Here is a 20,876-nt window from a genome sequence, read left to right on the forward strand (position 1 = left end):
AGAGCAGATTTGATACATTTTAAAGTGCAGACACGCAGCCAAGAATAGCTACAGAGAGCAGTGGGTAGAGTCTGAAACTTACTGTGAATCCAACTAAAAGGCCATCCAGGACCCCAAGATGGCTGAGGGCATCCTGATGGCACCACTGGCCATCTGGGCTGAGAACACCGTTAAGCACATCCATTAATCCAGCCTCGTGTCTGGCCTCCACCCATAGAAGTTCATGCACTCCCAGCTCATGGTCTACAGAATAATGATGGCGGTCAGGGAGCAATCAGGAACGGACAGCGGGGTAACTGAGCAGCCTTCAGGCCATTCCCAGGGCCGTGGGGAGGCCCTGGCCCTTGAGACAGGACTGGGAGGAAAGGTCTGTAGAAATCACAAGGGCTTGTGAGAAGCTAGTGGCATGGAGAGAAGTCCAAGTTTGGAAGGAAGGGTTGTTTTTCTCCTGATGACTTCCAGGTGCTCCTGAGAGGGGCCATTACAATGATGCACAGCCAGAGGGGCCCTCAGGGATATTGCCTCCTCTTGAGAACAAAATATGAAGCCATCGGTCAAATGTAAACACCGTCTCATCAGGAGTCTCGTTGCGGATAAAGGACTGCGATTCTACATCACCCACCGCCGGGAGTGAGTGCCCAGGAGGGAATGCCCAGGAGAAGGATGCTGGAGCAGGTGCAGCTGAAATGTAGGATTTGGGGAGGGACAGCCAGAGGGGCAGCTGTGTCCCATTCAGGGACCACTGGGTTACAGCCCCACTGAGGGAAAGGCGACAAAAGAGGCAAGACTTCCTAACTCCCCAAAGAGAAAGTGGGCTCTGAATGCTGGCCACGGGAGCTGATCCGTACGTAGCTCACTAGCACTGCTACTGTGTACGGAGTCACTCCCACACGTTCGACTTTTTGGAGCCCCATCCTGGTCTGCTCTTCATTTTTGGCCGTCACTTGCCAAAAGGCTGGCAGTCAGCAGGCCTGTCACCAGCATCCCGGCACTCTCCTTCAGGGCATGCGCTTTCCCCACCTCCTGGAAGTTGGAAGTTGCGCGTGGCCATGGGACCTGCTTTGGCTAATGCATGAGAACCTTAAGGGCCAAAGCTTGCTCCTCCATGTTTTCTTCTCCCTCTGGCATCGCCAACAGCCAGGTTCCAGGATTGGGGTCCAGCAGCCTGTGTTTCTAAATGAAGAAAGCACCAAGGAGCAGAACACACGGCTGTCCCAGGATGGATATCTACTGCGAGCAAGAAATAAACCTTCATTTCCAGCTGTGAAGATCCTGGGCTCATCTGCTCAGACTGATACAGAGACATTGTTAAATCACAGCCTCCTCAAGACTTCATTTTTGCACCTGTAAAATGGAGACAGTATCTCTGCAAAACTTTGTGAGTGAGATACTGTTTCTCATGCTTGGTACACGGCAGGTCCATGACAAATGTGAGCGCTCTTTTCTCTGCACTGTTTTGCCCCCAAATCCTTCATGACAGAGATTAGCCATTTTGAGACACAGTTGCTTAGGACAGATTTCAGGCATATTCCATCCATGTGTCCCCAGTACTTTGCCCTGGTTGGCATCACAGCAGGTCCTCAGCAAATACAGATAACGGAGCACCTATACACAACCGTTAGGCCCTGAACAAGCTTTTCCTCAGTGCCACGTGCCAAACACCAAGGTCTCGGACAACACCTCCTGCCGCCACCTGCCGGGATACACAATTTTCTTCCTTCCTACATCAAGACGGCACATAATCCTGCACTCTCGGGGCTACAGGATCAAGTCCCCTTCTCCCTTCCAGGACTGGAACCCCTCAGCAAGATGCCTGCACATCCCTCTCTCAATTCTGTCAGAACAGTTGCAGCGACAGAGAACTCCCTGCCCACAAAACGCTGTTCCGTGTTTAGAACTACAAGAGTGGGCTGGGTTCCAGGCCAAGTCCGAGAGCCCTTCCAGCAAGTCTACGAAGCCTGTACCATTATCATCACCCCATCCAACAGACAGGAAACCAGTGGTCAGAGAGAGAAGGCAGTTTCCCAAGGTCACACAACCAGTGAGTTATGACCAGATGCTTGATGCCACATGGATAACAGCCACGTGACAAATGAGAGCAGACTGACCAATGGCTGCATGCCCGGGACGGGCATTCCTCGTGACTTCCCAGCCCCACATAAACCCCACCCCACCACTTTCAGCTTGGCTTGGGGGAACCAGACTACAAACAACCCTTCAGCTCCGTTAAGACATAAATCTCAATAAAGGATTTCCAATAACACAGTCCTTGCCAGGAAAAGAAACATTTGCACTACTGCTTGTGCATAATATAGGTTAATATTTCAGCATGCATTAAATGTATAAACGTTTATAGTGAGGCAAAGCTCCATTATGAGCCAGGTTACCGCAGAAAAGATGAGACGCTGAAGGGAAGGGGGCATTTGTAGACTTCCATCTAACTGGAAACTCCCCAGAAGTACTTTTAGTGGGCGCGGTACTCAACCCTGCCACCGAGGAGCCAGGCAGGAAAATAACACGTTGGTTTCCAACAGATGCTCCTGAACCCTTCGTGGTAGATGATGGCTTTGAGATGGGCTGGCTGCTCTGCGGCTCCTTCGGAGACTATCGAAATTAGGATGGGATTGAGGCATGACCAAGTGCCAAAGTTGGCCAAAGATGTGCCTAAATAACTAAAGAATGGAGATGGGTCAGATTAGCCGTGTGCTAAAATCCAAGGCACATGCAGGAAACTGGAGTATTTCCTTGGCATTGGGAGGAAGCAGGAGGATGAAGCCAAGCTGAGGGAGGAGAGGAAAGTACCCATGGGCTACGTATTTTCAATCAACAGAGACTGAACCATATGAAATTGCCGATCTTTGAAGGCCGTTAACCAAAAATATGGCACTTTATATGGATTAATCTAGTGGAAGATCTATTGTTTTCTACTAATGTTCTATCTAACTATGCATCCCGGTCAGCACCACCAGGCCAGGGATGGAGCAGCAGACACAACCAACCACATGGCAAGATGTGGGCCACAGCACAGAATGCCAGACACATAGACTTTGGGGTTTATGGGCTGGAGTGCAAAGAGCAAGGACTTTTGCCAAGATAGGAGGGAAAAAAAACAAGATAGGATATACTATAATCTGAGTGTTTATGCCCCCCCCCCAAATTCCTACGTGGAAATCCTAATTCCCAAACATGACAGTATCAGGAGGTGGGGTTTTTGAGAGATGCTTAGATCATATGGGTGGAACCATCATGAATGAATTAGCACCCTTATAAAGGAGCCCCCCAAACTGCTCCCCTGTTCCTTCCACAAGGGGAGGCCACAGTGAGAAGGTGCCAGCTATGACCCAGGAACAGGGCCCTCCCTAGAAGGCTACCATGCTGATGCCTGACACTTGTCTTCCCTGTCTCCAGAAGTAAGCATTCCATTTCTATTGTTTATAAAGCCCCCAGTCAGTGGTGTTTTGTTACAGCTGCCCAGATTGACTCAGACAGGCTAGGAGTGCCCTCAGGGGCCAGGCCCACTGAAACCCCAGCCAAGCTGACTGCGGCTGGCTTCATGCCCAACCCGGGTCTCCCATTACAAAGGGGAGAGGAGCACGGAGCAGGACCAGACAGTCCTGGTTCTGCAGCCACACTGCTTGGCTCAGAACCTGCTGTACTCCTCAAAAACTGTAATGGATTGAAGGGCGGCCCCCAGAAAAGATAGGTCTGTGCCGTCACCCCCAGAACCTGGGAATATTACCTCATGTGGCAGCAAAGTGAAAATTATACCTTATATGGAAAAATCTCCATTAAGTTAAGGACCTTGAGAGGAGGTATTTATCCTGCGTTATCCAGAAGGGCCCTAAATCCGATGACAAGTATCCTTATAGTCAATGGACACAGAAGATGCCACACATGAGGAGGGGGAGGCCATGTGACCACAGAGGCAGAGAGTAGAGTGATGTGGCCACAAGCCAAGGAGTGCAGGAGCCATCGAAAGCTTGAAGAAGCAAGGAACAGATTCTCTCCCAGAGCCCTTTGAAGCACAGTGTTACTGACACCCTGATTTCAGACTTCTGGCCTCCAGACCTGGGAGAGTATACATTTCTATGAAGTTACCAAGTTGAAGGTCCTTTGTCACTCCCCCGCCCAGGAAACTAATACATGAACTCCTGCCTCAGCTCTCTCAGCTATAAGATGAGATAATAACCTCATGAGAAGAATGCATGTGAAGGGTTTCACGTGACCTCTAGTCTACACCAAGCACTCCACAGATGTAAGATGTAATCAGCAAACCACAGGAGGGACAGAGAATCACATCAGACCTAAGGAAACAGACATAATGGTCTGCCATGCATGCATTTGGTGAATAAGCCACCAGACCTCCTACTAGGAATTGCAAGGTGTTTTGGGCGAAGACCCAACTCCCTGCCCCAGCAGCCATCTCAACTCACAACTGGGAGCTTAGAGCCCTTTTCAGATAACTCTGGAACCAACACCAGCAATAACAGCTTTGGTTGAAAATATATGTATGCGAAAGTGTTCTGGAAGAGTCCATTTTCCTTCCAGAAGTGCACACTGGACACAATTTCAGCTATCGGGAATCTGGCATTTTGAGCTTGTTCAACCATTGGAAAAAGTATCTTTCAAAAAGATAGTTAAAAAAAAAAAATAGGACGCGAGGGAAGAAAATGGTTATTAAAAATGCTTAAGAGTCTTCTGAACTTCAAATAGGCTCTTTACAACAATAATACTGATGATTTAAGGGAAAAATGAATCAAGACTCTATTGATTAAATGTTCCTTAAATTATGTGTGGGTTTTAAAATGTGTGGCAGTATGCAAAACACGTTGGAGGTAAAATGTTTGAAAAATCACCCAAGACATTTAGAGAATCAGGAATGTAGCTGCAGCTTCTGCCCCGGGGCATAAGCAGTCTGGGCAAGAGAGTGGAAAGGTCATCCCAGAGCCCTCAAGCCCATCGGTGACCTGTGGCCAGTAATGCCTAACCCCGGAGCCCCATCAGCAAGCAGTGCTGTCGACTTCCTGCTGATGGGGTCCTGGTCTCCCTCACACCCGGGTGGTCTCGGCTTAGCGCCAATAACCTGAACACATGGTTCGTTCACAGATGTGAAAACAGGCCATTATGGTTCAGGGAGTGAGAACCAGGACAGGAAAGATACAGGGGTTGGGGCTCTGAATACCCACTGGGGGCCCCATCCAGGGAGGCCAGAGGGGCTTCTCAGAGAAAGGAAATCTAAGAGAAGAGCTAAACGGTGAGCCAGAATTGGCCACATATAAAGAAAACACAGGGAAAGAGAGAAATTTGGAAAGGAAGTGGCCGAGTGGCCCCTGCAAGGTGCCAGCGGCCCAGGGTGGTTCAGAATAAACAAGAGCATCCCGGCCTGCTGGTGGGCCCTCCACCGGCCACCTTCTTGGCCTCCCCTCAGCAGCCGCTAGACTCCGCTCCCTGCAGACCCCGGCTCTGTTCACCCAGCATCTTTGGAATCTCTTAAATTCTTAAGTGACAGACTCCTTTTCCCCCAGAACCTTGCTGGCCCAGCCCAGGCCTCGCTGGGGGAGGACCGCCAGGCAGCTTGCAGGGAGGCCCCAAAAGATGTCATGTTCTAGGATTCATGTGGAAAGTCAGGGTGCAGGGCAAATCGTCTCCCAAGCAATCTGGCCTCATCCTGTGACTGATCGCCCCTCAGCCAGCATATACCTTCTCCTTAGTCAAAGCCAGGCCCATGGGCAAGCCCCGTCCATCGTCCCCCCTTTCCCTGTCTCACAGATTCACGCTTAGCTGGGATCCCTCCTCCATCTCTCTAACCCTCCCCCCCATGGAGAACATTGAGAAGACAAGATGAGCACAGAACTTTCAGAAACTACTGGAGGGACACAGGCAGAAGCTTGAGGATGAGGGCCCTCTCTGATCAGCCCTCATTGTGGACAGGATCCATTCCCTTGCTGTCCCCCAGAAGCACCATCTAGAAGTCCAGGAGTGTCCCAGTCCAAAGGCAGCAGAAGCCTCTCTCTCCTTCATGGACCATATCGCCATGCAACATTCAGATCCCAATTCAACCAAGCCGCTCAAGAGCACAGAGCCGTCACCTTTGCTCGAGGTTGCTCTGCATGTTGCCCCTTTCCTCACACGAGATGGTTCTTAATCAACATGATCAAGGAAGACGTGTAGATGCCCTGATTAGTAAGCACCGGCCCATTCATGATTCCTTTGAAGCTCACCTTGACCTCGTAAGACACGAAGGGCCGTATGACAAGCCTCATCAGAGACTTCTCCAAAATGGATTGGTCTGAAGTCACCCCGCACTGAGAGGCAAAATCAGAACATGGACCCAGGCCTCTGGACCTCCACACACCCCACCAGGTGGGCCTCACTTTTCCTATCACACCTTTGGCTCTCTAGATATTACCCATCTTCGCCCAGATCAATCCAAGCACCCAGCGGGGCACATGAGAGAAAGAGGAGGAGAAAGAAGGGGAAGGCGAAGTAACCCGTACTTGCCAGCCCTGGAGAAGTTGGCTGCCTGTGCTCAAAGCTTACAGATCTGATTTAAAGATATGTTTCCCCCTTTTCTCCTTCCACAAAGTGGTACATAGCCCACTTATATATTTAATTAGAATGGATTAAAATTAATAACATCTTGAGTGGTTCCTGACCCTTCTTAAGATAATTGGAGACACCCCGGGGTGATAGGAAACCAGGAGGAAGAATTGCTGATCTAACTAACAGAGACTGAACTTTTTCATGTGCATGTAATCAGCACATCCCCTAATCACCCTCTGTATAGACATATATATCTTTTTTTTTTTTAACAACAAAGATATGTATTCTTAGGATTTGGAATCATGCTCTGTCCCTTGGGCTACAGGGCTGAAGGCGTGCTTATGGCAGGCAGACCAGCTGAAATCTGTCCTGTCCGCATTTGTGCACGGGTACACGGCTCTCATACATATTTTAACACTTGTGTGTTTGTTTTAACAGATTTTTATGACATTATTTGTCTCCATAAGTATAAATACAAAAAGCCATTTCTGAGCAATTACTGTGTGCCAAGGATTGTGGTATGTTCCCATCCATGAACCTGTCCGTTCTTGACAATAACCCCATGGAAGCAGGGAGGGTGGGGATCAGTGGGATTCTCTCCCATTGGACAGTGGAAGAAAGATGGCATGGGAGCTACACTGGGAATGAACACCAGATCCCGGGGGTCGACAACCACCCCAGACATTGCTATGATGAATGTCTCAGAAAGCAGCAGCGCTCATGGGTCGGCTTCCATTAGCTCAGCTACATGCAGGCAGAGACGTAGGCCTAGCAGGACCTCACTGGTTGTCTGAACATCTCCCACTTTCTCAGACCCAAGGAAAGTGGGGTGCAAACAGCAATGAGGAAGGTAGAGCTGGAGAATAAGCCATAACCGACCCTAATGGCAAGGGGATCAGAGAGCCGTAAACCAAGCCCCCAGGACCCCTGCCCTCCTGGGCTCCTAGAGCACATGAAGACAGGGGAGGACAGACAACCAGGGACCCCATCAGGCACTGCTGGGTCAGATCCTGCTCTGCCACTTATTGTACAAGACAGAGCTAGGGCCCCAGCTAAGCCAGCGAAGCACACCAACTATCAGCCTCTGCACTTCCAAAGTGCAGGTTCATTCCTGTCCAGCAGAGCCTTCATGATGCCAAATCTGTCACTGGGCGAGCGCCCCACACAATCGTCATGGTTTGCGCAGATGAGGTAAGAGGTTCAGGGTGACATGGTCACACAGAGATACCCATCTGTTTCCTTGACACCTCCGGGCTTTTCGCCTTCCAGGAGCTCCAGATTTCTAGGCCCACACTGAGAACAATGAGCTTTAAACAGTCATTGAGAAAGGGGAGCATTTGCTTCTCTTCTTTGGGGTCACTCCAAGCTTCAGAGGCCAGTAACTAACACCCCCTCCCCTGCATCAGCCCCACTCCCATTTGGCAACTGCCCGCATCCCTTCCAAGCATCCCCGTTCCCTGCTGTCCCCTGGATGATAGGTTAAACCACACTGGTTTCCACAATGAGGACTGCGCCTGTGAGTAGGACAGCATTTTGGGTCAAATTAGGTCAGGCCCGTTGAGCGGTGCCGGAGCTGCTACGGCATTAGGTAATCAACTCGAGGCTGGTTCCGCCCAGAGCCATTTAATTTTGGGGAGGCAAGATTTAGCTGACTTGAAAGAAGGGGGAAGCAAGCTTGCAGAAAGAGATTGATTTCAGCGAAACACAAATTCATACTCACTAAATGCCTTACCACTTCAGAATCAATTAAAATGAGATGGAGAAAAAGGCACATAGAAATCAAGAATGACTGAAAGCCCAACTGGAAAGAAAAAAAAGAGGGGGAGGAGACTTATTGGAGAGCAGGGAAGAAGGACCTGAATCCAAGGAGAACCCCCTTAGGCAGGAGGGGAGTTCTGGGGTTCTGAGACACTTTCTTGTCCAGTCCTGGGGATCTGGTGAGCAGTAGACCCAGAACATGAGGCAGGGGTTCTCAAAACTCAGCGTCAGAATTAGCTTTGGGGGACCAGAAGGAGGGACTTCACATGTACAGTTCTAGGGTCACCTGTCCAGCTTCTGAGTCATTAGGTCTGCAGAGCAGGTGCCCATCCGCTCCTTGAACAGGCTCTGCCCCCTGTACAGGTGCTCTGGGACCACACTTTGAGAAGCAAAGCCTAGACTATAGATTCCATGATGTGCCCCTTTTTTCTGGTCACCATAGTCCCAGCAATGACCGCACGTGTTGCTCATCCCTGGGATTGTAACATGAAGCCTGGAGAAAGATAGTAGAAAGACCACCACATTGGCCCCTCCAGAGAGGGCGAAGATTTTGGAAATACAGTCCTTACAAGATAAAGGTAAAGTCCCTCTGGCTCTTGGCATGGACAGCCCACTTCTGGAGAGGACTAGACAGGACCCCTAACAGTGCTGGACCACCCTGAAAGACAATTGGGCAACTTTTTTTTTTTTAAACAAAAGAAACATACTCTTACCATATGAGCCAGCAACCCCAAGAAATTCAAAACTTATGTTGACACAAAAACCTGCATGCAGATGTTCATAGCAGTTTAATTCATCATTGCCAAAACCTTGAAGTAACCAAGATGTCCTTCAGTAGGTGAATGGGTAAGTGGGGTAGATCAGACAATGAAATATTATTCACTGCTGAAAAGAAAAGAGCCATGAGGCCATGAAAAGACATGGAGGAACCTTAAAGTAGGTTACACAGTGAGAGGAGGACAACCTGAAAAGGCTACGCAGTGTAGGATTCCACTCCAGGATATCCTGGGAAAGATAAAGCTAGGGCGACAGTGAAAAGATGAGTGGTGACAAGGAGGGCAGCAGGGAGAGGAAGGAGTAGGCAGAGCACAGGGGATTTTTAGGACAGGGAAACTATTCTATATGCTGCTAAAATGCTGGATACTTGCCATGATATATTTGTCCAAACCCAGAGAAAGTGCCACACTCAGAGTGAACACTAATGTAAACGACGGATGGTGTCGGGAAGGGGGGGTGAGGATAATGATATATCCATGCAGGTACATCGATTGTAACAAACAGGCCACTCTGGTGGGAGAGTTGATAGTATGGGAGGCTGTGCATTTGGGGGGCAGGGGGTACATAAGAACTCTCTCTTTTCTCTGTTCAATTTTACTGTGAACCTAAAACTGCTCTAAAAAATAAAGTCTATTAAAAAAAAAAAAACAGGGCTAGAGATTGCCTCAGGGTCCCATGAAATACGGAATGAGCTGGGAAGGCAGAGTAGTGAGGCATGGAGTGGGGACCGAAGCCATTGGGGATGTGGCAGGAGTAAATCCAGGCTGCTGGCCAAGTGCCAATTCCTGAATAGGTGTGGGGGAGGGGCTATAAAATCAGGATAGGAAGTAGGGGCCCCTTCTCTTCCCACCCTTCCTGCCAGCAAGAAGGGTATTGCCAACAGCATCAAGATCTCAACAAGAGACCAGTCTCTCTGTGCTGTTTGAAATTCTCAAAGATCCCTTAATCCTCCCTAAGAAAACAGTTCAAACAGGTGTATAAACCAGCGAGTAGAACAGGGAGCCTCAGCATCATTATCCAGGCTTCCTAATGCCCCTTAATGCAGACTCTCCCTGCCTGTGCCTAATAAGGGCTGCTCTCCTTCATGAGAGTCCTATAAAATGCATAAATATTCCTCAAGGAACCGAGAGAGCTCCTAACAGTCTTTAATAGCTATCATAAAATGAAGGATAAAATGTGTGAAAGGAGATTGGTCATGATAATAGTGCAAGGTTGGAGAGTAGTGAATTTCCTAACCCCTCCCTGTCTGGGTTTTACAGCAGAAAGATACTGCCCAGAGTCAGGAGCATGCTCAGAGGAGGCCAACGGGGGAGGGGACCTCCAGTTTCTGGTCAGAGAACCCTAGACAAATGAACTGGAGAAGCCGAGAGCCAAAGCCAGGAGGAGACTTGCCTAAGGTCATACAGCAAATGGCAGACTCCCACCCAATCTGCCAAGATTCTGTGTGGCCCAGATGGAATGGGTCCTAGGAATTTGCATTATTCATTTATTCTCAGGGTGACTGAGATAAAAACTAGTCTACACCAAACCAGCTTGTGACTGATACAACTTGGCCCTGGCTACACAGCTCCTCCAATCTGTGTGGGAGACAGAAATTGGTATGTCGGTAGAGCTTACAGCCTGAGCTCTGCCCAGAAACTGGACAAGGACTCCAGAGCCTATCAATAAGGCAGGTATCAAAGGGCACCGCTGAGAATCCGCAGACCAGGGAAACCAGAGCTTGCTCTAAAGGACTGTTTGCTACAATCGCTGCCATAATAGGCTTGCCATGAGCACCTCTGGGCCATGCATGGGGTGGGGGATGCCCCAGTTGGCAGGAAAGCCCACAGCTAACAGACAGCAAAGCCCATAGCTCCTGTCCTGGCATGCAACAGGAGCTCGATAAAGAGCAGTTGCTGGCAAGCACAGCACTGAACATCTACAGGTGCACCCACCAAGAACCGCTGTTTATTGGGCTCTATTGCACACCAGGACATGAGCTAGGGGCTTTGCATTCCTAACTGCGATGAGCCCTCAAAGCGCTCAACTTGACTCTTGTTGCACTGAGTATATGCACCCAGGTATATGCATGACCGAACGCTGACAAAGTAACATCCAGGCAACACAGCCCAGGTCTGGACACTTGTTCCTGCTCCCCACCATAGTTTGGGGCCTACTGGTCACCTTCTGCTTAGGTTTTGCCTTATAGTCTACAGCCTCTTTTTTCTTGCTGACGGTGGAATGGCTTCTTACATCTGATGTTCAGGACCCTTTGGATGTAGGACTCCCTGCTCCTCGGCTCACCCCACTCAGTCGTCCCAGCTCTGATTCAGGGATCCCTATCCAGGACTTTCCTGACTCCTTGGTGTCTCAGCCCATCCCAGCCTGCTCGGAAGGGTAGGAGGTCCAAGAAGCCACATTTCCCTCTGCCCACCCAGTCTGACTAAGCAAAACTACAAGAACCTTCACGGTGCAAGTCAACCTGAGAACTTCAGGTCAGGTCTTCACTGCACCCAAGTCCAATCCAAACAGAGATGGGGTATGGGCAAGTAGAATAGAATAAACATTTTCTTATCAGTTGTACTCCCCGGCCAGGTTGGGGACACCTGACAGAACACCTAAGATTCTTGTGCGTGATCCAATGTCATCCTAACAGCATTCAGCAGCAGACTAAGACATGAAGGAGGCAAAGGTAGGAGGACTGAAATAGAACAATAAAACCACTAGCACTCCTAGATGATGGGTTTCATGCAAATCTAACAGAATCTCTAATTAGAATTTTTAGAAAAGCTAGCAAAATCATTGGACTTAAGAGCAATGTTCAAATATCTCTTCTATTTATTTCCTCATTAAGTAGATATAAGTGCAGTTTTAAAGACATCTTTTATAAAAGCAACAAAATGCATGAAGGACCTAAGAGTCTAACAAAAGATGCTCAAGACCTTTGAGGAAGAGATGAGAAAGATTTACTGGAAGACACTGAAGACCAAAATACATGAAGAAATAGACTGAGTTCATAGGCAGCAAGATTCACTATCATAAAAATATCAAGTTGAAGAGAATTGGCCTATAGATTCCACTCAATTCTAAGAGAACATTCCCAACAGGGTTTTATGTGGAACTGGACAAGTGACTTATTTATAATTAAACAGATAAATAGGGGCGCCTGGGTGGCTCAGTCGTTAGGCGTCTGCCTTTGGCTCAGGGCGTGATCCCGGGGTCCTGAGATCAAGCCCCGCATCAGGATCCCTGCTCCACTGGGAGCCTGCTTTTTCCTCTCCCACTCCCCCTGCTTGTGTTTCCCCTCTCTCACTGACTGTCTCTCTGTCAAATAAATAAATAAAAAATCTTTAAAAAAAAAAGTAAACAGATAAATAGGTAAAATGTAAATATGTGTGTGCCTGGTTTGTGTATACATAAACACACACAAACACACATTCACATGTAACTTTTAGCTTGCAAAAAAGAAGACAAATGTAAATTGAAACTACATCGTGATGCCAATTCTCATCCAAAAGTTTTCCAAAAATAAATGGGGGGAAAAAGTACTGTTATACACCGTTGGTAAGAACTCGAAATGAGATTAACACCGTGGATGGGAAATCTTAAAGAAATAAGATGGTGAAACTAAAGCAAGACTATGTCATCCATGATAGAGCTTTAATGTATATGCATCTAATGTATGATTTCACCAGCTCTGTCCACTCAAACAGCCCAGAAACAATGACCAAGCCAATAGCAATAAAGACTCCTAATGCCCAGACTGTCACTTTTCTCAATTTGCACTGATAGGAACCAGGTTTCTGGGACAAATGTTCATTCTAGGTCTGGGGTAGGAAATGCCCAAAACGAGCCTGGAACATCCTGTCATTTTAGATTTCAAAATTTCAGATTTTTTCCACTAACTTGAAGAAGCTCCCAGTGGCCATGGATGGGGCAATTTGGACGTCAGTAAGGATAACAAGTAGAATGGATTAAAGCACTTGGGCTTAATCCATGAGTTTATGATGCTATTTTTAAAAACGTATTTGTTATCTTTGACGAATACTTGGGTGTCAAGTCATTATTTTGAAAACTGGTAAGTTAAAGAATTACCTGACAGTGTTCAGCACAGATAACTGCCTCTGGTGTGATCCAGTTTGTCCTGTTTTTCCTTTTATAAAGTGTACTCCAAGGTAATTAATAGTTAATTAGGAGTAATTCATCTTTATAAAATAATTCCAGCTAATAAGTAGGAAGGACTTATAGAATCAGAATGCCACCATCGTGTAGCCCCTAGTGAATTCGTGAATCTAGACCATGATGATCCATGGCTGCTATTAACACAGAAGACCAGCCAAATATTACGTGGCTCCTGATGGAAGTGCATGCCACCACCTATGGAGTAGTCTTGCTCTCCCACTCCGAAAAATGAACCTGAATCTCAAGTTTCAAATTATTAACAAGACCTAAAGAGAACACATATTCAAAGGCTGCTATGGTGATGTAATAACCAAGTTCAGACCATGATCAGCTCTGGGGATAGACTTTTTTGAATCCTGATTCAAACCAACAGTTTTTAAAAATGTTAGAGTTTGAGAAATTTGCTCTGTTAACTGGTCATGTGAGGTTTTTAAGTTTTAGAGGTGATGATGGTATTACACACATTTTTCAAGAGTCCTTAACTACATACGCAAGAATGAAAACAGTCGCGACACCACAGAGGCCCAATGTGAGGAACTTGCCTTGCCAGTCATCAAGAATTACTAGAAAGGTCTATGAATGAGGTAGATAATGTAACACTGGTGCAGAGATAGGACGAACAGACTCATGGAGCAGCACGGAGATCCAAAAATTATTTATTTAAATCTGTGTTTTGGTTTGTTTACATAGCTTATTTTTCAGGTAAATAGGAGATGGTAAAACTCATCAGTAACTGGTGCTGGGACAATTGTGCTGATTAGCCACACAGAAAATAAGCCATTTGGAAAAGAGAAGATTGATAACAGAAGGAACACTAAAATTTTAAACTTCTGTTTATCCAGAGACACCTCAAAGAAAGTGACAAGATGGCTCCCACTGGGAATGACATTGACCACATATGACACTCAATGATTAGAATTCAGAATATATATTTAACTCCTAAAAATCATAGAGAGACACATTACCCAATTTAAAACCATGGAAAAGACTTGAACAGGCATTCTCAAGGAAGGTAACTAGAATAGCTCATAAACTTTTGGCAAGACAGCTCATTCTATAATCAAGAAAATTTAAATTTTTAGAAAACTATAATCTATTTTCATACCCAGCTCAAGAATCTGACAATACAAAGGGCTGGTAAAGATGTACATTAAGGAAACCTCTCCTATACTACCAGAGAATATAAATTGATTCAACCATTTTTTAAATTAAAGATTTATTTATTTGAGAGAGAGACAGCACACGTAGGAGTGGAGAGGGACAGAGGGAGGGGAGGGAGAGAATCTCAAGTAGATTCCCCACTGAGCTCAGAGCTCAAGGGGCTCGATGGGGGCTGGATCTCACGACCCTGAGATCACAAGCTGAGCCAAAACCGAGAGTCAGATGACCAACCAACTGAGCCACCCAGGAGCCCCACAACTCAACCTTTTTTTTTTTTTAAAGCAATTTGGCATCAGCTAGCAGAATTTAGTATGAGCATTACACATGGGCCCATAATTCTCAGGTAGAAACCACTCGCACACCTAGATATATTTACAAGAATGTTTATAGTGCTTTTCTAGAAAGGACTAGAAACATCCCAAATATTCTTTAGTAGGAAAGTGGAGAAGTAAGCTACAGCTCAGCCACACAATGAGATAATATACAGCAATGAGAATTACGAAGGACAAGTACACAGCTCACAATGAATGAACCTAAAAAAACTAATGTTAAGAGAAAAAGGCAAGTTGCATAAGCATACTTCTAGCATGATACAATTTTGTAAAGCTCAACTGAAAAATAAGCCACAGTAACATATCGTTTAGGGGCACATACCTGTATGGAAGTGCTCTGAGGAAAGGCAGGGGAATGGTAAGCACTAAACCCAGAAAGGTGAGGATGTAAATGAGAGGGAAGCCAAGCTTCTGCAAGTGTTAAACTTTGATCATTTTTTACATCAAGTTTTGGGCTCACAGATGTTTTATTACTAAATTTACATATTTTACATGTTTGTTTTTGAAGTTAAGAATAGTTGAAATGGTGAGGCTGGCTCAGGATGAACACGGGTCTGGTTTCTGCAAGGAGGAGACAGACCCAGCTCTGGGAGGAGATAAAGATGCCTTTCCCAGGACTGACAGCCCTCACTCTAGGACCAGCATACCAAGTGGATCTTGTTGAGGCCAACAGACCTCTCCCAAGATGCAAGGTTAAGGAGGAAGAATTTTTCCTAGGCAGGAAGGAGTAACGGAGATAAAGTGTCCATTCATTCCTAAAGCACGGCACCATCTTCGAGGAGACAGAATCCCAGCTCTGGCCAGCCACACCCTGTTCACAGCTGGATGACCTGTTTCAGATTTATGAGCCATGTCTGTTTTCATAGACCTTCCACCCCGCCCACTTGTAAGGCTGGTGCCTGCAAGAACACAAGCCCCTGGAGGAATGCCTTAGAGACTTCCAGTCATCCAATTCCACAAATACTTGTGATCCCTACCCCATCCCAAGCACTTCTGTGGGTGCTAGGGCTAAGAGATAAGCCAGATCACATCTTTGCCCTTTATCGCGCCTCCTGGGAAAGGGAGAGGAGAAGAAGGAGCCCATATGGGAGAAAAGCCAGCCACCCCACTGACTAGGGTCCTGTCGTGGGGCTTGATAGCACAATGAGACACAAAAATGCAGTTCAGGGAAACTGCACACACTCACAGAGCCCACTGATTTCTATAGCAGGAGGGTTTTGCATCTCAAAAACTAGAATGATGCCCTGAGATTTTCCCTGCAGCTCCTCCTAGTTTTCCTACGATTTCTTGAAAGATAAATAAATTATCCTTAAGTCATCAATGTCCACATTGATGCTGAAGGAAAGAACAACGGGAGGCTTTTTACAAAGCGAGAGAAAGGATGGACTGCCAGGGGCTCAAGGGGAACCCAGGGATGAGGGTGTGCACGTGGGTAGGCGTCACTGAGTTCTGTCCACCTGACATTCTTTTTTTTTTTAAGATTTTATTTATTTATTTGATAGAGAGACAGCCAGTGAGAGAGGGAACACAAGCAGGGGGAGTGGGAGAGCAAGAAGTAGGCTTCCTGCTGAGTGGGGAGCCCAATGTGGGGCTCAGTCCCAGGTCCCTGGGATCACGCCCTGAGCCAAAGGCAGATGCTTAACAACTGAGCCACCCAGGCGCCCCTCCACCTGACAATCTGCAATAGATTCGTTCCTTTAATATTCACACAACCAGGCAGATGAAGTCAGGAGGAAGCCAGTGTAATTTTTTGTGCTGAAGCCCATTTCTTTCTCCTGGCTTGCCTCTCTCTCCAAGGGTCAGGTGAGGGTACCAGAACTCCACTGAAATGGAGAAGTAACAGAAAAAAGTAGGGCATGCAGCTGGCCAGTCTCTGGCAGCCAAACTGCCCAGGACCAAGAGGGTAAGGCACTGCCATCATAACAGAGGCCCAGAAAGTGGCCAAGGTTCCCAAGGCAGGGAAGGCCAGGAGAATTTCAGGAGGCACATTAGATTCATTTGATGTAACTGTAGAGCCCAGGATAATCTCACCAGTTGGAGTCAGTAGGAAGCTCTGAAGTTGGAATAGGAGGAGGAGAACCAGGGGGACAAGCTGGAAATTTGTACAAGGTGTCGCTGTGACCCCATGCAGTCAGCCAGCTGCCCTTTCAACCATCTGGCATCTGGCAGAAGACTCTGGTATTACTGCTCTCTGGGGACAGTGAGCCAAAGGGGCTCAAGACTCAACAGCTGGCAGGGACAACTGAGGGCAATGCAGAGGCACCACAGTGAAAGCAGGAAGAAGGAGCAAAAGTTGACATGAGGGGCAGGGAGATCAGGGACCATGCCCAGCCCAGCCCCACCCTCCAGTAGGAGGAAACTCCTCCAGGACCAAAGTGACCCACCCAAGGGCAGAGACCTACAGATACGGACATTAGGGCCCCCTGGGGTTGGCAGAGGTGTGTACAGAGGTGACAAAATTGTCAGACTGGGGCTCTGTGTCTGGACAGCAAAGCCCCCAGCTGACAAGCTCTGCCCTACCACGCTGATATTCCTGATCAGCAATGTGGCATTTCCCTCAGCCACGTGTGGACAGCCAAGAACTGCCAAGCATTTGAGAAAAGTTTCTAACAAGGAAGCGAAGTTCCTTATGTCTGTAAAGAACCAAAACACAGATACTAGAAAAACAAACATAATGTTAATATCCTTAGAGAAACGTAAGAATGTTCCTTACGTCTATAAGGAACCGAAACACAGATACTAGAAAAACAATCATAATGTTAATATTCTTAGAGAGGTAAGAAAGTATGATATCCATGAGACAGAAGTTTTACTTTGTTAAAAACTAACCAAAATCAATTTGTAAAATGGGGGGGGGGACAACAAAAATGGAAGAGAAAAAGTTAAACTTTAGGGAATCAATCCAGGAAAACAATATTTGAAAGCCAGAGGTTCTAAAAAGTAACAGAAGAGGAAAAACAGAAAACTATCGAAGGAATAACAGAATGCCCCAAAGAACACACATCTCCAGACTGAAAAAGCCCAGTGAGAGCTCATCTCAGTGCTAACAAAAAGATCAATACATAATCACACTGTTGTGAAATATCACAACACTGGAGAAGGAGAACATACCAAAATCTTCCAGAAAGAAGTAGGTCATAGACAAAAGATCATTAAAGTGCCACTGACAGCCATGTCAGAACCTGGAAGAGAATTCAAAATTGTGAGCAAGGATAAATACTTGAAGCCTAGAATTCTATACCCAGCTAATGAGCAATCCCATGCTCAGGCAGGAAAGATCTTCCTAAGACTTGCATGGTCTTTCTAAATGTATCATCCATACACTTCAAGAGGAAGCCATGTATCCAATGAGGAAGTAATCAAAACCTAGGAAGAGGGTGGAACTCAAGAAACAGAAGATAGAGCAGAGTCGAGGGGGCGGGTGTTGTGCAGGGATCTCCCAGGCAGGTGGAAAGGAAATCCCAGGGTAAGAAGGGTACAGCAACCCCGGAGAACAATTTCCACAGACAGAGCTCCAGGGCGGCAGGCTCCCAGAGCAGACATACTATCTGGGGCTTCAACCGTCCTGACGGGCCTGGCCAGTCTGGGATGCATGGAAACCTAGCAGATGAACAAACAAAGCCATCATTTTAGCTCTGGATAAAATAAACCACTGCAGAAGAAAGAAAAAACATAATCATGAGACACCACATGTCTCAACTGTGAATAATATTTACATGCTCAGAACAACAACACTGAGTGTTGACCTACAAAATGGGTGACAAACACACTTGGAGAAGGGGAGGGCCCACGGGGGTGGGGGCTGGGGGGAGGGCCCTCAGGTGGGAGGAGGCAGAAGAGCACTAAACCCTCCTCTTCCTCAGCACAAAGTCAATAGATCATGTCTAATAAAAACATTCAAGATGACATTTCTAAAGATCACCCATGGACTGTTAAAATGAATTTAAGAAAAAACAGCTCTGAGTTGAAAGCTGCTGGTGCCTCTGAGAACGGGAAGCAGGTAAGAAGGGTCAGGGCAGGAGTCTGCTGCTGTTCGTTAAGATCCTCGTCGAACTATTTGATGTTTTAATCTATTCCTTTGATAAAAAATTAAATCATAGTTAAGTCTTGCATCTGCCCCCACCTCTCCACCCCTGCCCACACATGTGACTCTCCTTGCCTCTGTGCTTACTTCGTCACCGTGTTAAGTGCTAGGACTAGTCCTGAACGTGGGGAAACTGTAAAGAGTTCCAGGAAATCAGAGGCAAGAGTCTTGGGAGAAGGAAAACAAAGTCCACGGGCTCTCAGGAGCTAAGGCTTAACTGGTCCTTCCTGAAGGTCAGTTGAACGCTTTGCCCTTGATTTAGCCAGAGAAGCCCTGGGACCTACAAACTCTTGTCTGGCTTCAGGATCTCCTCAGGAGCCTATGAGGGCCACTTCAGGTCTCCCCATTGTCACTTCTGAACGTTCCTCTTAATAAAAGAAGGTTTTAGACCATAAAATCCAGCCTTCTTTTATAATACAGATCATCAGTATTGCCCAAGCAGAGTGCTGGAAAACCCAGTAATGAGGTACAATAAATCTACCTTCTGGGAAGATTGGGGGTATATATTTAATATGCCTGACACAGTGCAAAGCCCCCTGGTTTTAACCCAGTCTGTCTCAAGGCTACACCATCCCTCTCTCTGCTCACCACCCCAAGCCAGTGCGGTCAGAGCAGGCCCAGGGAGAGAACACAGGAGCGACATCCCTCTGCCCACTCTAGTTTGGGGCTGTGCAAAGTCTGCATTGAAGAAGGAAAACCCAGAAGTTGCTAAGGAATGTGCATATCCCAAAATCAAGGTTGAGTTCTGGTTCTCCTGGTTCTCTCAAGGCAGGGACCCACCCCCTGCCTCCCAGAGAGGAGTGCAGGGGAGGCTGACAGGAGGCTCCCTAAGCATTGTTTAGAGACCAGCTCTGGGCCCTTCTCCCTTTTCTTCCCAGCCTCTGCAGCCCTCTGGTTGGATCTCTTTCCCCTTAAGGACGTCTGTTCATGGATGCAATGTCACTCTGACCACTGCACATCCCAGGGGTACGACTGATGGTGTGGAGGATGGAGACAAAGGTCAACCAGGAGGAGATGCCTACAAGAGCCTGGTGGGTTAGGAACAGGAGCAGTGAGGAAAAGCAAGGGAAGGACAGCTGTGAAGAAGGGGTGGGAACCAGCAAGGCACCTACATGCCTGTCCCCTCTGGCGACCATCACCAGCCCCACCCACAGTTCTGTGCACCAAAAGGCAAAGAAATTTAGATTCAGTGTTTGGGTTTTGTGGTGTTTTGTTTTAAGCAGAATGGCATTTAATTGTTTTAAGGGAGAAAGTATACCATAGTATCTGGTATGACTCTGGTCTGAGATTCTCTGAACCTTCTCCCAGTTCCACAGAGAATGTGGGCTTCTGTCCATATCCATCTATTGGCAAGGATGGAAAAGCAGATTTGTTCTTGGGTCTCCTGCCAGGCTGAGAGGAGCATGCAGTCTCCTCCAGGGCAACTCAAGCTGGAAAAGGCAGTGGCCCAAGCGTCGGATCCTGCGGACAGAGCCCAAGCTCCCCAGCTCCAGGCCTCCAGCCGCCCCCCCTCCCCCCGCCGTGGTGAAGTCCAGGGTCAACCTTCACATCTCAAGAGGAGCAAGGGCTGCAGAACCAAGTCCTGCACTTGGCCCACACTGGCTGTGTGACTTCACATCACTTCACTTCTGTTTATTCTTCTATAAAATGTTCTGTATTCCTTTAATGGAAGGCTATGCAACTCTACCGAAGGGAAATATCTAGCTCAGGGCTTGATGGGTGGATGGGTCCCTGTGCATTTGCGATCCCTTCCTGAAGGGCATACTTTAAACCATCTTCTGTGTTGGGGAATCTTCTCCCTCTCCAGATACGCTTTATTTTTGTCAACAGAAGTCACTTTGGTGCCATGCTGCTGATGAATTAGGGAGATTCTGACCTTGGTTCTGACACTAGCTTGTCAAACCACTGGGCCTTAGGCAAGCCACTTTCACTCTCTGGGCCTCAGTTACCCTATCTGTAAAATGGGGATGCTCGGCTTCATCTCTTTGAAGGCCCCTTCCATTTGAAGTTGTGAATTTATGTGTCTTTTGGGGGAAGGTTATTAGGGATCCATTATCTAC

The sequence above is a fragment of the Ursus arctos genome, unplaced genomic scaffold, assembly GCF_023065955.2.
Source record: "Ursus arctos isolate Adak ecotype North America unplaced genomic scaffold, UrsArc2.0 scaffold_19, whole genome shotgun sequence".
In the NCBI taxonomy this organism is placed as follows: Eukaryota; Metazoa; Chordata; class Mammalia; order Carnivora; family Ursidae; genus Ursus; species Ursus arctos.